Below are 14527 nucleotides of genomic sequence, written 5' to 3'. Positions count from 1 at the left end.
GATGAGGGGGATATTTTTCTCATTAACTATACGTTATTAAATTACTTCAGTATCAAATGATTGCAGCGCCACACAATTAGAAGTTCCACTGTTTGGACGAAACATTTCCCTCCATGGACTTAGTTCTGTAGCCACTTCCTGCTAAATATTTTTTTATTCGTTCATGGCAAGGCCAGCATTTATTGGCCATCCCTAGTCACCCTTGAGAAGGTGGTGGTGAGCAAGGGAACTAGATGTAATATCTCCAAGTTTGCAGATGACACAAAGCTGGGTGGGCGTGTGTGCTGTGAGGAGGATGCCGAGAAACTCCAGGATGAGTTGGACAGGTTGGGTGATTGGGCAAAAGCATGGCAGATGCAATATAACGTGGATAAATGTGAGGTTATCCACTTTGGTGGCAAAAACAGGAAGGCAGATTATTATCTGAATGGCAATAGATTGGGAGAAGGAGAAGTGCAATGAGACCTGGGTGTCCTTGTGCACCAGTCGCTGAAGGTAAGCATGCAGGTGCAGCAGGCAGTTAAGGCGGCAAATGGTATGTTGGCCTTCGTAGCGAGAGGGTTTGAGTACAGGAACAAGGATGTTTTGCTGCAGTTGTACAGGGCCTTGGTGAGACCACATCTGGAGTATTGTGTGCAGTTTTGGTCGCCTTATCTGAGGAAGGATGTTCTTGCCATGGAAGGAGTTCAGCGAAGATTCACCAGGCTGATACCTGGGATGGCAGGAATGACGTATGAGGAGAGATTGGGACGATTGGGCTTGTACTCGCTGGAGTTTAGAAGAATGAGAGGGGATCTCATTAAAACTTATAAAATTCCGACAGGACTGGACAGACTAGATGCAGGAAGGATGTTCCCGATGGTCGGGGAGTCCAGAACCAGGGGTCACAGTCTAAGGATAAGGGGTAGGCCATTTAGGACAGAAATGAAGAGGAATTTCTTCACCCAGAGAGTGGTGAACCTGTGGAATTCTCTACCACAGAAGGCAGTAGAGGCCAATTCATTAAATATATTCAAGAAGGAGTTGGATATATTTCTTAAGGCTAAAGGGATCCAGGGGTATGGGGAGAAAGCAGGGACCGGGTACTGAAATTGGATGATCAGCCATGATCGCATTGAATGGCGGAGCAGGCTCGAAGGGCTGAATGGCCTACTCCTGCTCCTATCTTCTATGTTTCTAGGACTGGACAGACTAGATGCAGGAAGGATGTTCCTGATGGTAGGGGAGTCCAGAACCAGAGGTCACAGTCTAAGGATAAGGGTAAGCCATTTAGGACAGAAATAAGGAGGAATTTCTTCACCCAGAAAGTGGTGAACCTGTGGAATTATCTACCACAGAAGGCAGTAGAGGCCAATTCATTAAATATATTCAAGAAGGAGTTGGATATATTTCTTAAGGCTAAAGGGATCCAGGGGTATGGGGAGAAAGCAGGGACCGGGTACTGAAATTGAATGATCAGCCATGATCGCATTGAATGGCGGAGCAGGCTCGAGGGGCCGAATGGCTTACTCCTGCTCCTATCTTCTATGTTTCTATGCCACCTTGAACCGCTGCAGTCCGTGTGGTGAAGGTGTTCCCACAGTGTTGTTAGGGAGGGAGTTCCAGGAATTTGACCCAGCGACGATGAAGGATCGGATGGTATATTTCCAAGTCAGGAGGGTGTGTGACTTGGAGGGGAACTTGGAGGTGGTGGTGTTCCCATGCGCCTGCTGCCCTTGTCCTTCTAGGTGGAAGAGGTCACGGGGTTGGGAGGTGCAGTTGAACGAGCCTTGGCGAGTTGCTGCAGTGCATCTTGTAGATGGTACACACTGCAACCATGGTATGTCAGTGGTGGAGGGAATGAATGCTTAACGTGGTGGATGGGGTGCCAATCAAATGGCCTGCTTTGTCCTGGATGGTGTCGAGCTTCTTGAGTGCTGTTGGAGCTGCACTCATCCAGGCAATGGAAAGTATTTCATCACACTCCTTACTTGTGCCTTGTAGCTGGTGGAGAGGCTTTGGAGAGTCAGGAGGTGAGACATTCGCCACAGAATACCCAGCCTCTGACCTGCTCTTGTTGTCACAGTATTTATGTGGCTGGTCCAGTTAGGTTTCTGGTCAATGGTGACCCCCAGGATGTTGATGGTGGCGGATTCAGTGATGGTAATACCGTTGAATATCAAGGGGAGGTGGTTAGACTGTCGCTTGTTGGAGATGGTCATTGCCTGGCATTTGTATGACGCGAATGTTACCTGCCACTTATCAGCCCAAGCCTGAATGTCATCCAGGTCTTGTTGCATGCGAGCATGGACTGCTTCATTATTTGAGGAGTTGTGAATGGCGCTGAACACTGTGCAGTCATTAGCGAACATCCCCATTTCTGACCTTATGTTGGAGGGAAGGTCATTGATGAAGCAGTTGAAGATGGTTGGGCCTAGGACACTGCCCTGAGGAACTCCTGCAATGATGTCCTGGGGCAGTGATGATTGACCTCCAACCACCACAACCATCTTCCTTTGTGCTAGGTATGACTTCAGCCAGTGGAGAGTTTTCCCCCTGATTCCCATTGATTTCAGTTTTACTAGGGCTTCCTGATGCCACACTCGGTTAAATGCTGCCTTGATGTCAAGGGCAGTCACTCTCACCTCATCTCTGGAATTCAGCTCCTTTGTCCATGTTTGGACCAAGGCTGTAATGAGGTCTGGAGCTGAGTGGTCCTGGCTGAACCCAAACTGGGCATCAGTGAGCAGGTTATTGGTGAGTAAATGCTGCTTGATAGCACTGTCGATGACACCTTCCATCTCTTTGCTGATGATTGAGAGTAGACTGATGGGGTGGTAATTGGCCAGGTTGGATTTGTGCTGCCTTTTATGGACAGGACATACCTGGGCAGTTTGCCACATTGTCGGGTAGATGCCAGTGTTGTAGCTGTACTGGAACAGCTTGGCTAGAGGTGCGGCTAGTTCCGGAGCACAAGTCTTCAGCACGACAGCCGGGATGTTGTCAGGGCTCACAGCCTTTGCTGTATCCAGTGCGCTGAGCTGTAAAGTGCTTTGGGATGTCCTGAGGTCATGAAAGGCGCTATAAAAATGGAAGTCTTTTTTTCTTTTTTGTGTGAGCAGCCATTTAGGCTCTAAATCAGGAATGAGACTTTTCCATTTAAATGTGGTATCACAGGTTACAATGATTAGTGGGAGCCAGGATTGGAGTCAGGAGCTGGGAGAGCTGGCAGTGCTGGAGGAGTGGAGAGGAGCAACAGTGGATAGGAATGAGCCACAATCCTCTTCCATTGTGATAATGCAATATCAGCTCTCCCCACGATCGCCAGTCACAGCTGCTGTCGATGATAAGTTCTAAGTGTTATTTGTAAGCTTAGAGATTGTTTCACTGACCCATCGACTATCAGACAGGTCACACTCCCAATAACACCTGTCTGTGGCCAAGTGTGCCGATCCTGGTCTCTGAATTCGTTCTAAAGGAATTTTTTAGATAAGGGTTGATATTCAAGACTAACACTCTGGGCAGTTTACAAAATAAACTATTAAATCTGATTAAACGATTGTGTCGATATCAAATGCTGTTTTCAAAGCAATCGCTCCCCATTCTGACCTACAATGATCTACTGTATGAAGTAACATTATTGGCTCATTGCATTACCCACCCAAAAGCATTCATGTTGGATCACAAACAGCACAATCCTGATGTCTGGCCAAATTGGTCTTCTAGAGAACCAAGCGGGTGTCTGGGGTGGCTATGGCGATGAACCTTCTGTCTTCCAAGAAGCTTTGCGCAGCCCGCGAGGTGAGCTTGCTTCTTGTTCACAAACTCTCTCTTCTGTCTGTCTGGCCTCTGTGTGGATATGCGCTTGTTCCCACTAATTGGACAGCTCTTTCAAAAGAGCCGGCATTGGCACGATGGGCTGAACGGCCTCCTTCTGTGCTGTAAGATTCTGTGATTTATCCAGTACTCTTGGATAGTAATAGTTATGAGGGAGAGAATTCTAGACCGAGCTTGTTAGGAATCCTAGGAACTGCCGCCACTGTTGACAGCGGTGTGTAAGAAGAATGTTGAATCTCTGATCAACCTTCCATCCAGGATGTGAAGGTTTAGGCAGTTAGCTGGTGTCAGGATTCCCATCCGGCACTGGATGTGCAACATTCATCCTCCTGTCAGTTTATGCCTCAACATTTAACAACTTGCATTTATATAGCGCCTTTAACACTGTAAAATGTCCCACGGCACTTCACAGGAGCGCTACTAAATAAAATTTGACATTAAATAATTGTGATGGGAAACAACATGCCTGCCCTTCAGTTGTGACAATATTTATTGGAAAAACCCTTGAGGAAGAGGACAGAGACTTGAAGCACGCTTCCGACGCAGGATAACAATCTCAGCAACAAGCTTTACTGGGTGTACGTGAGGTGCACAACTGAAATTGGGCCAACGAGTTCTTGTGTAATACTTTTTGAAATGAGCGGCCTGACTGAGATTGGCTTCTACCTGCCTCGGGAATTCACGGCTGTTATCATCACTGCGGTCTACATCCCACCACACGCTAATGCCAAACTAGCACTGAAGGACCTCTACAGGGCCATCAGCGAACAACAAACTGCACACTCAGACCGAGCTTTTATCGTCGCGGGGGACTTCAATCACATAAACCTAAAAACTGTACTACCGAAATTCCACCAGAATGTTTCCTGCCCACAAGAGGGGAGAACACACTGGACCAAGTCTACACGAGCATTGTAGACGCTTATAAGGCCATTCCCTGCCCCCACCTTGGGAAGTCTGACCATCTCTCCCTGTTTCTAGCCCCGACATACAAACCGCTCATCAAAAGAGTGAGAACATCAGTGAGATCAGTGAAAGTATGGCCAGAGGAGGCAGTCTCGGAGCTTCAGGATTGCTTCGAACGCACTGATTGGGGCATGTTTGCCCAAAATGACATAGAGGAATACGCATCCACAGTGCTATTCTACATTAACAGTTGCGTCGAGGTCGTCATGACCCATAAAAATATCAGGACATACCCCAACCAGAAACCCTGGATGAACGGAGAGGTCCGCTCGCTGTTGAAAGCACGCGACGCAGCATTTAAATCTGGCGACGCGGCGGCTTACAGTGCAGCTAGGACCAACCTAAAAAAGGGTATCAGGACTGCCAAAAGGAAAAAGACACTGCGGATAGAGGATCATTTCCACAACAACTCGGACCCCCGGCGCATGTGGCAAGGCATCCAGTCCATCACTGACTACAAGGGCAAAAACACCAGCCCCCCGGTTAGCGATGCCTCCCTTCCGGAGGAGCTTAACAACTTCTACGCTCGCTTCGACAGGGACAACAGGGAGCCGGCTACCAAAGCCTTGCCACCCCCGGAAGACCAGGTGCTCACTCTGTCGACCTCCGACGTAAGGGGTGTTCTACGCGGAGTGAACACACGAAAGGCTGCTGGACCGGATAGCATCCCTGGACGGGTACACAAGGAATGTGCTGATCAGCTGGCTGATGTCTTCACCACCATCTTCAATCTGTCATTGGCCCAGGCAGTAGTCCCTACATGCTTCAAGACCGCTACCATTATTCCTGTGCCAAAACAAATGGCTGTGATGTGCCTGAACGACTATCGACCTGTCGCACTCACACCCATCATAATGAAGTGTTTCGAGAGACTGGTCCTGGCTCACATCAAAGCCAGTGTTCCCGCCTCTCTTGACCAACACCAGTTTGCCTATCGTGCAAACAGATCAACGGAGGATGCAATCACAACTGCTCTACACTCGGCACTGAATCACTTTGATGGTAAGGAGACCTACATCAGAATGCTGTTCATAGACTAAAGCTCAGCATTCAACACTATCGTCCCCAACAAGCTGGCCACCAAACTCCAAACTCTTGGTCTGAACACTTCCCTCTGCAACTGGACCCTGGACTTCCTAACAAACAGACCCCAGTCTGTCAAATTAGGTAACCACACCTACCCCCCCCCTGACCCTGAACATGGGGGCCCCCCAAGGATGTGTGCTGAGCCCCCTCCTCTACTCCCTCTTCACCCACGACTGTGTGGCTGTTCATGGTTCCAACACCATCATCAAGTTTGCGGATGATACCACGGTAGTAGGCCAGATCACCAACAACGATGAGTCAGCCTACAGGGAGGAGGTCCAGCATCTCGTGAAGTGGTGCGCCGATAACAACCTGGCCCTTAACATCAAGAAAACCAAAGAAATCATTGTGGACTTCAGGAAGTCTAAAGGCGGAAGTCACACCCCCATCCACATCAATGGGGCTGTGGTGGAAAGGGTGGACAGCTTTAAGTTCCTCGGAGTCCACATCACGGAAGACCTCTCCTGGTCCCTCAATACCTCCTCTCTGGTGAAGAAGGCCCAGCAGTGCCTATATTTCCTAAGGAGGCTGAAGGGATGTAACCTGTCACCCCTGATCCTCTCTAACTTTTACCGCTGCACAATAGAGAGCATCCTGATGAACTGTATCACAGTATGGTATGGCAGCTGTAGCTACTATGACCGGAAAGCCCTGCAGCGGGTAGTCAAAACTGCCCAACGCATTACCGGCACCCGGCTACCGACCATAGAGCACATATACCAGAAACGCTGTTTACGGAGGTCACGGTCCATCATCAAAGACCCTACCCACCCCAGCCACAGTCTGTTTGCCTTCCTGCCATCTGGGAGACGCTACAGATGCATTCGCACCCGTACGACCAGATTTAGGAACAGGTTCTTTCCCAGGGCTGTTATCCTACTGAACTCCACAAATAAACTCTAAAGCCTGCACATCTGCCAATGCACTTTATTATGGTTATGTTTATGTTAATGTATTACAAGCCAAATGTATGTTGAATGTTTAAATGTCTTAATCTAAATGTACACTCTCGGGAGCTGCAAGCCTACATTTCGTTGTACTGCACTTGTGCACTAACAATGACAATAAAAGTTGATTTAATTTGATTTGATTCTGCCAGCCACCTTCTCATGATCAAAAGGATTGTGTTAACAGGAAGTAACGTAGAACAGGTCCAACTTTAGAGTAAACTCTTGCATTTTTAGTAAATGTTTCTATTGGTATAATCATAGCAAGGTCGACCTTTAGCCAAATAATGAGGCCAGGCAACTAAGAGACAGGTCTGCTTAAAGTATGACTGCTTTGAATGAGAGAAATATTAATGCCGAAAAAAGAAAGACTTGCATTTCTACAGCGCCTTTCACGACCACCGGATGTCCCAAAGCGCTTTACAGCCAATGAAGTACTTTTTGAAGTGTAGTCACTGTCATAATGTAGGAAATGTGGCAGCCAATTTGGGCACAGCAAGCTCCCACAAACAGCAATGTGATAATGACCAGATAATCTGTTTTTGTTATGTTAGTTGAGGGATAAATATTGGCCAGGACACCGGGGAGAACTCCCCTGCTCTTCTTCGAAATAGTGCCGTGGGATCTTTTACGTCCACCTGAGAGAGCAGACGGGGCCTCGGTTTAACGTCTCATCTGAAAGACGGCACCTCCGACAGTGCTGCACTGGGAGTATCAGCCTAGCTTTATGTGCTCAAGTCCCTGGCGTGGGACTTGAACCCACAACCTTCTGATTCAGAGGCGAGAGAGTGCTGCCCACTGAGCCACAGCTGACAAGTAAAATGAAAATGATACAAAGACCATGTTTCTTATGATGGAAGTGGAGAAAATTGAATGGATTTGTCGCCTCCATCTGTAAACTGTTTTGACTGGACTTCTCCAAACATTGATAATATTGGTTGCTAGGAAACATTTTTAGAAATAGCAGGACTGTATAATTAATATTGCTGTTGAAACAATTTGTCCTAATGTGACAGAAAATGTAAATCGATATAATGAGCAGCACAGTGCAGCCCAGAATGAAGCCAAGTGCTTACAGTGCCCACCAACTTCAGAGTCTGAAAACGTTGGAGCTGTGGTCAGAGTGATGCTCTCCGGAGTTACATGGCTCCGGTTATCTAAAGTATTCTGAAAGGGAAACTGTGGCTCCATAAAATAGCATGCCACTATCTAAAACTTAGGCTAAAGGGCAGAATAGAAAGCGAGCTGATCAGTCAACTTTAAATGACTGCTTGGCGATGCAGGAGTTGGGTTAGCTCCTGTTTTGCAGTTTCTCCTCTTTTCCTTTGGAGAGGTGCTGGACATGGGTTCCACGCTACCTTGCATATTAAAGGTTCCACTAGGTTTAGCTGTCTCTGTGCCCCTTAAACCCACAAGTAGAAATACAAGGTGCTCATTTTGCCTACGAAATGTTTGCACAGTGCTCCTGTGTTATATGGCCCCATCGTCGCTGCAACACAACATTTGACGGACTAACTTCAAGGTCCTTCGCTGTCCACCAGCTGCTTACACATTGGAAGAACAAACAAGTCATTTTGATAGCGTTATAACTTTGCTATCAGAACCAAGGCTGTGCTCTGAGCAATCGTACTATGTTGTCACGTATAACTGCATCACACTGCATTTAATGGTGATCGAGCTCGTGGCTTCGGGAGGAGCAGCACTGGCACTGAATCTGTAAGGGAGGAGGAGCGAAGCGAAACAACTGCCCTTGTAGTCACAAAATGTGGCACAACTATTTGATATATGATCTAATGAGGGGTAAGTTATAAAGCTCGGGCAAATTCCATTTAGATTCTGACAGTGTCAAGATGGGCCTAAGTCAATAAGAGTGGAGAGCAGTGTAAAAGTCAGACATGAAATGAACTCTCCAAGTTTAAGAAAGATACTAGAAACATAACATCAGTAAAGGGAGCCTGGAGTCGGCAGGGAGTGCTGCTGTTTAAATATCACTGGTGCAAGAGCAGAGCTTGTTCCCATCAATAACTTCATTCCCCCAGTGCTGTGAATCTCCCCCAGTGCTGTGAATCTCCCCCAGTGCTGTGAATCTCCCCCAGTGCTGTGAATCTCCCCCAGAGCTGTGAATCTCCCCCGTGCTGTGAATCTCCCCCAGTGCTGTGAATCTCCCCCAGAGCTGTGAATCTCCCCCAGAGCTGTGAATCTCCCCCAGTGCTGTGAATCTCCCCCAGAGCTGTGAATCTCCCCCAGAGCTGTGAATCTCCCCCAGTGCTGTGAATCTCCCCCAGTGCTGTGAATCTCCCCCAGAGCTGTGAATCTCCCCCAGAGCTGTGAATCTCCCCCAGTGCTGTGAATCTCCCCCAGAGCTGTGAATCTCCCCCAGTGCTGTGAATCTCCCCCAGAGCTGTGAATCTCCCCCAGTGCTGTGAATCTCCCCCAGAGCTGTGAATCTCCCCCAGTGCTGTGAATCTCCCCCAGTGCTGTGAATCTCCCCCAGTGCTGTGAATCTCCCCCAGTGCTGTGAATCTCCCCCAGTGCTGTGAATCTCCCCCAGAGCTGTGAATCTCCCCCAGTGCTGTGAATCTCCCCCAGTGCTGTGAATCTCCCCCAGTGCTGTGAATCTCCCCCAGAGCTGTGAATCTCCCCCAGTGCTGTGAATCTCTATCAACTTCCAGGGGCAATGTTGCCTTCCAATGTAATGGTGCAAGGCAAGGGAATCGCGCAGCAATGAAACTGTGATTAAATGATTTATGAATTGCAACTTTGTGCTAAATCTGGGTATAATTGGCAGTGTAATGGTTTAAGAGCAAGTATGGCTGTGCTGGGAGAAGCCTCTAGAGTGTGATTTCTGTGAAAATATTTTAACAAAGTCTGCGTGGGTGTTTCATTAACAGTTTACTTACAGAAGCTACTAAATGGCTACAGCTGTGATTAAAACCTTATCATCTGAAACAGTATGCTTCAGCAAATATAGAATTGTGTGTGTGTGCGTCTGTCTGTCTATATATGATGGGCCTTTATATCTGGACATTCCGTCAGTATAGTGGAGTGACTTACAGCTCACTGCACCTTCAGTATTTTTGTCCTTGTTACCCTAAGAAGAATTGCAAAAGTAAAGGATTTTCTGCATGGCTGTGATTTATAATCCATGTTTTATTGGTTTGAAAATCACAAGGTCCTAAAATGATAAATTCTTTGACAACCATAGTGACAGCTTAGAAATACAAAACCAGGTCTCAGTGTGAAAATGCACCAAGACCTGGTTCTCCAAATCTATAAAACCACAGAAATCAATCCAGGCCACAGCTTGGCACAGGAGATTCTCATGTATTTTTAGATGGCCTTTGACTCCTTCACTTATTCAGTCACAATTTTTAAAAAATGATGGAAATTCTGAGCAGATTGATCAACGTCTGAAAGAGAAGGGACAAGTACTCATAGCATTGGTGCCCTTCACATCTGCAAAGATGTGAGCTATTGGTTGCAATCAGTGCAAAAGCTACAAATCTGCACATTCTAACTTGCCAGCAAATTCTTACCGTATTGCTATACTACCACCTTTGCATTAACACACAGCAGTTTGGATGTGCATTAGCAATATAACTCGGGAGTCAGGCTGTTGAGCTGACTCCTCACTGCAGTGAAGGCCAACTGGTTGAGAGGAATTTCGTGGCTGGTCTCGCACTGCTAGGGCTTCGCAAAAAGTTCAGGATAACTCCAGCCTGATGGAAAGCAAAGTGCGACCAATCATAGAATAGTACAGCACAGAAGGAGGCCATTCGGCCCATCAAGTCTGTGCCAGCTCTTTCGAAGAGTAATCCAGTTAGTCCCACTCCCCCGCTCTTTCCCCATATCTCTACAATTGTTTCCCCTTGGAGAATTTATCCAATTCCCTTTTGAAGGCGACTATTGAATCTGAATCTGCATCCACCACCCTATCAGGCAGCGCATTCCAAATCCTAACCACTCGCTGCGAAAAGAAGTTTTTCCTCATGTCGCCTCTGGTTCTTTTGCCAATCACTTTCAATCTGTGCATAAATGAATGCATAGACCCAGCTACAGCCATGATTTTACCATTCTACTCAATTTAAGTATAACACATTGAACCAACAAAACTAGAAAAGCTCGACACTAATCTTCAGTCAAAGTCGCCTGTGGTACAATTGGTTTCCTCAGTGCCTTGTACTTACTCCACGCCTCTGCTCGCCCAATAATCTGACGCATCCCTCAACCACCCTTCTCTCCGTTTCCCAAAGATACAGCCTCAACTAACTGAACTAACCTAAGGTGTTTTATAAGTATATTAAGGGCAAGAGGATAACTAGGGAAAGAGTAGGGCCCATTAGGGACCAAAGTGGCAATCTGTGTGTAGAGCCAGATGATGTAGGTGGGGTTTTAAATGAATTTTTTGCATCTGTGTTCACTATGGAGAAGGACGATGTGGACATAGAAATCGGGCAGGGGGACTGTGATATACTTGAACATATTAGCATCGAGAGGGAGGCGGTACTAGCGGTTTTAGCAGGCTTAAAAGTGGATAAATCACCAGGCCCGGATGAGATGTATCCCAGGCTGCTGTGTGAGGCAAAGGAGGAGATTGCAGGGGCTCTGACACAAATTTTCAGAACCTCTCTGGCCACAGGGGATGTGCCAGAGGACTGGAGAACAGCTAATGTAGTACCATTATTCAAGAAGGGTAGTAGGGATAAACCAGGGAATTACAGGCCAGTGACCAGTGGTAGGGAAATTATTGGAAAAATTTCTGAGGGACAGAATTAGTCTCCACTTGGAGAGGCAAGGATTAATCAGGGATAGTCAGCATGGCTTTGTCAAGGGAAGATCATGTCTGACCAATTTGATTGAATTTTTCAAGGGGGTGACTAGGTGTGTGGATGAGGGTAGTGCAGTGGGGGTAGTGCAGTGGATGTGGTATACATGGATTTCAGTAAGACTTTCGATAAAGTCCCGCATAGGAGACTGGTCAAGAAGGTAAGAGGCCATGGGATCCAGGGTGCCTTGGCACATTGGATCCAAAACTGGCTTAGTGGCTGAAGGCAGAGGGTGATGGTCGAAGGTTGTTTTTGTGACTGGAAGCCTGTGTCCAGTGGGGTACCGCAAGGATCGGTGCTGGGTCCCTTGCTGTTTGTGGTCTACATTAATGATTTGGATGTGAATGTAAAAGGTATGATCAGTAAGTTCGCAGATGACACGAAAATTGGTGGGGTGGTAAATAGCGAGGCGGGTAGCCTCAGTCTGCAGGACGATATAGATGGGTTGGTCAGATGGGCGGAACAGTGGCAAATGTAATTTAACCCTGAAAAGTGTGAGGTGATGCATTTTGGAGGGACTAACAAGGCAAGGGAATAAACAATGAATGCTAAGACCCTAGGAAAGACAGAGGATCAGAGGGACCTTGGTGTGCATGTACATAGATCTCTGAAGGCAGCAGAACAGGTGGATAAGATGGTTAAAAGGGCATATGGGATACTTGCCTTCATTAGCCGAGGCATAGAATATAAGAGCAGGGAGGTTATGATGGAGCTGTACAAAACGCTGGTTAGGCCACAGCTGGAATACTGTGTGCAGTTCTGGTCGCCACACTATAGGAAGGATGTGATTGCTTTGGAGAGGGTGCAGAGGATATTCACCAGGATGTTACCTGGGCTGGAGCACTTCAGCTATGAAGAAAGACTGGACAGGCTGGGGTTATTTTCCTTGGAGCAGAGAAGGCTGAGGGGGGACCTGATTGAGGTGTACAAAATTATGAGGGGCATAGATAGGGTAGATAGAAAGGAACTTTTTCCCTTAGTAGAGGGGTCAATAACAAGGGGGCATAGATTCAAGGTAAGGGGCAGGAGGTTTAGAGGGGATTTGAGGAAGAACTTTTTCACCCAGAGGGTGGTTGGAATCTGGAACTCACTGCCTGAAAGGGTGGTAGAGGCAGGAACCCTCACAACATTCAAGAAGCATTTGGATGAGCACTTGAAATGCCATAGCATACAAGGCTACGGACCAAATGCTGGAAAATGGGATTAGATTAGACAGGGCTTGATGGCCGGCGTGGACGCGATGGGCCGAAGGGCCTCTTTCTGTGCTGTATAACTCTATGAACGCTCCAGTGAACGCTTTCAATCCTCCTCCTTTCCAGGCTTTGCCGAATACCCAACATTACGGACACTAACTGGGAAAGGTTCCAACTGTTTGGATTTTGGGGTGGGAGGATGTATCAAACAGCTGGCTTTTTCTGTCACTTGATTCTCTTTGAACTACTACAACTGTATCAACTTAACGATTTTTTTTAAAGGTGCATTTTCTACGATGCTTGTAATGACAGGACTGTAATGTTATCTTAGTAATGTAATTACGAGTCTCACAAGCAGTTGTTGAGGAGAACCATTTTATTCAGTCCTGCTTCTGTGTCTCCCAGTACAGTCTGAAAGCATGGCCAAGATGGCGTCGGATCCCACCCCCGGATATGACATCAGCCGTCAACCAGCTGTCAATCAAACCCCCGCTGTCCTTACAACAGCTACGGTTATCTTTACATCTTCCCCCTTCAATGAAGACATAACACAGTAACAACATAACATAACGTAACAACATAACATAACAAACCACATAGAACTTGTTAACATCATATAGAACCAGTCAGTGTAACTAATTGCAGGTAGGTATAAACCTTACCCACACCCATGAGTCCATTAACTGTTTACAGTCTTATCAATCCCTGTCTACAGGTCAAGTTTAACTACAGGCTTTCTGGTGCGCTGTGACCTGCGTGGCTGGACGGGTGTTTGCTGAACCACCCCAGTTGTATCCACATTATCACTATTGTGTCCTTCGTCTCTTTGTGCATTTCCCTCATCTCGTCTCTTTGTGGCATTTCCCTCATCTCGTCTCTTTGTGGCATTTCCCTCATCTCGTCATCCTCTCCGTCCTCCTGAGGCTGAAAGGTCTCTGTGGTTTTCAGTAGGTGCCTCCTGTTTCTGCGAAGCACATTGCCGTTCTCTGTCATGACACTGTATGACCTGGGGGCGACCTGTTGTAGAACTGTGGCTCTTGTAGGCCATGACTCAGGCCCTTCAATGCGGACTATATCCTTCTCCTGTAGCGGCACTAGTGTAGTGGCTGTGCGGTCATGAAGTGTTTTTTGTTTCTGTTGTAGCTTACGAGCCTTGTCTGCCCACACCTCATCTCTGTGGTCAGGTGTGACATAACTGGGAAGTCGTGTACGGATTTTCTGACCCAGTAAGAGCTCAGCTGGAGACTTGCCACTTGCTAGCGGGCCCGCCCTGTACGACATCAGGGCCAGATATGGGTCAGTGTTGCTGTGTGCTGCTTTCTTTAATAGTCTTTTCACAATCTGTACCCCCTTCTCCGCCTTTCCATTAGCCTGAGGATAGAGCGGACTGGAGGTTACATGATTAAACTCATACTCTGAAGCAAATAACTGAAACTCATGACTGGCATAGGGAGGGCCATTATCAGAGACCAGGGTTAGAGGGATGCCCTGCCTGGCAAAGATTGACTTCAGGTGAGTTATCACAGCTCTTGATGTAGTACTGGACAAGAGAGCAATCTCCGGATAATTGGAATAATAATCAATAACTAACAAATAGTCTTTTCCTTCATAGTGAAATATATCAGTTCCGACCTTTTCCCAAGGTTGTGATGGGAGCTCTGTGGTAATGAGGGGCTCTTTTGTTTGCTTGTAG

This window comes from Somniosus microcephalus, chromosome 25, assembly GCF_052327205.1.
Source record: "Somniosus microcephalus isolate GS21.2 chromosome 25, FLI_Smic_1.0, whole genome shotgun sequence".
NCBI classification, from domain to species: domain Eukaryota; kingdom Metazoa; phylum Chordata; class Chondrichthyes; order Squaliformes; family Somniosidae; genus Somniosus; species Somniosus microcephalus.
The sequence above is the reverse complement of the archived record's forward strand: the minus strand, read 5'-3'. Positions refer to the sequence as shown.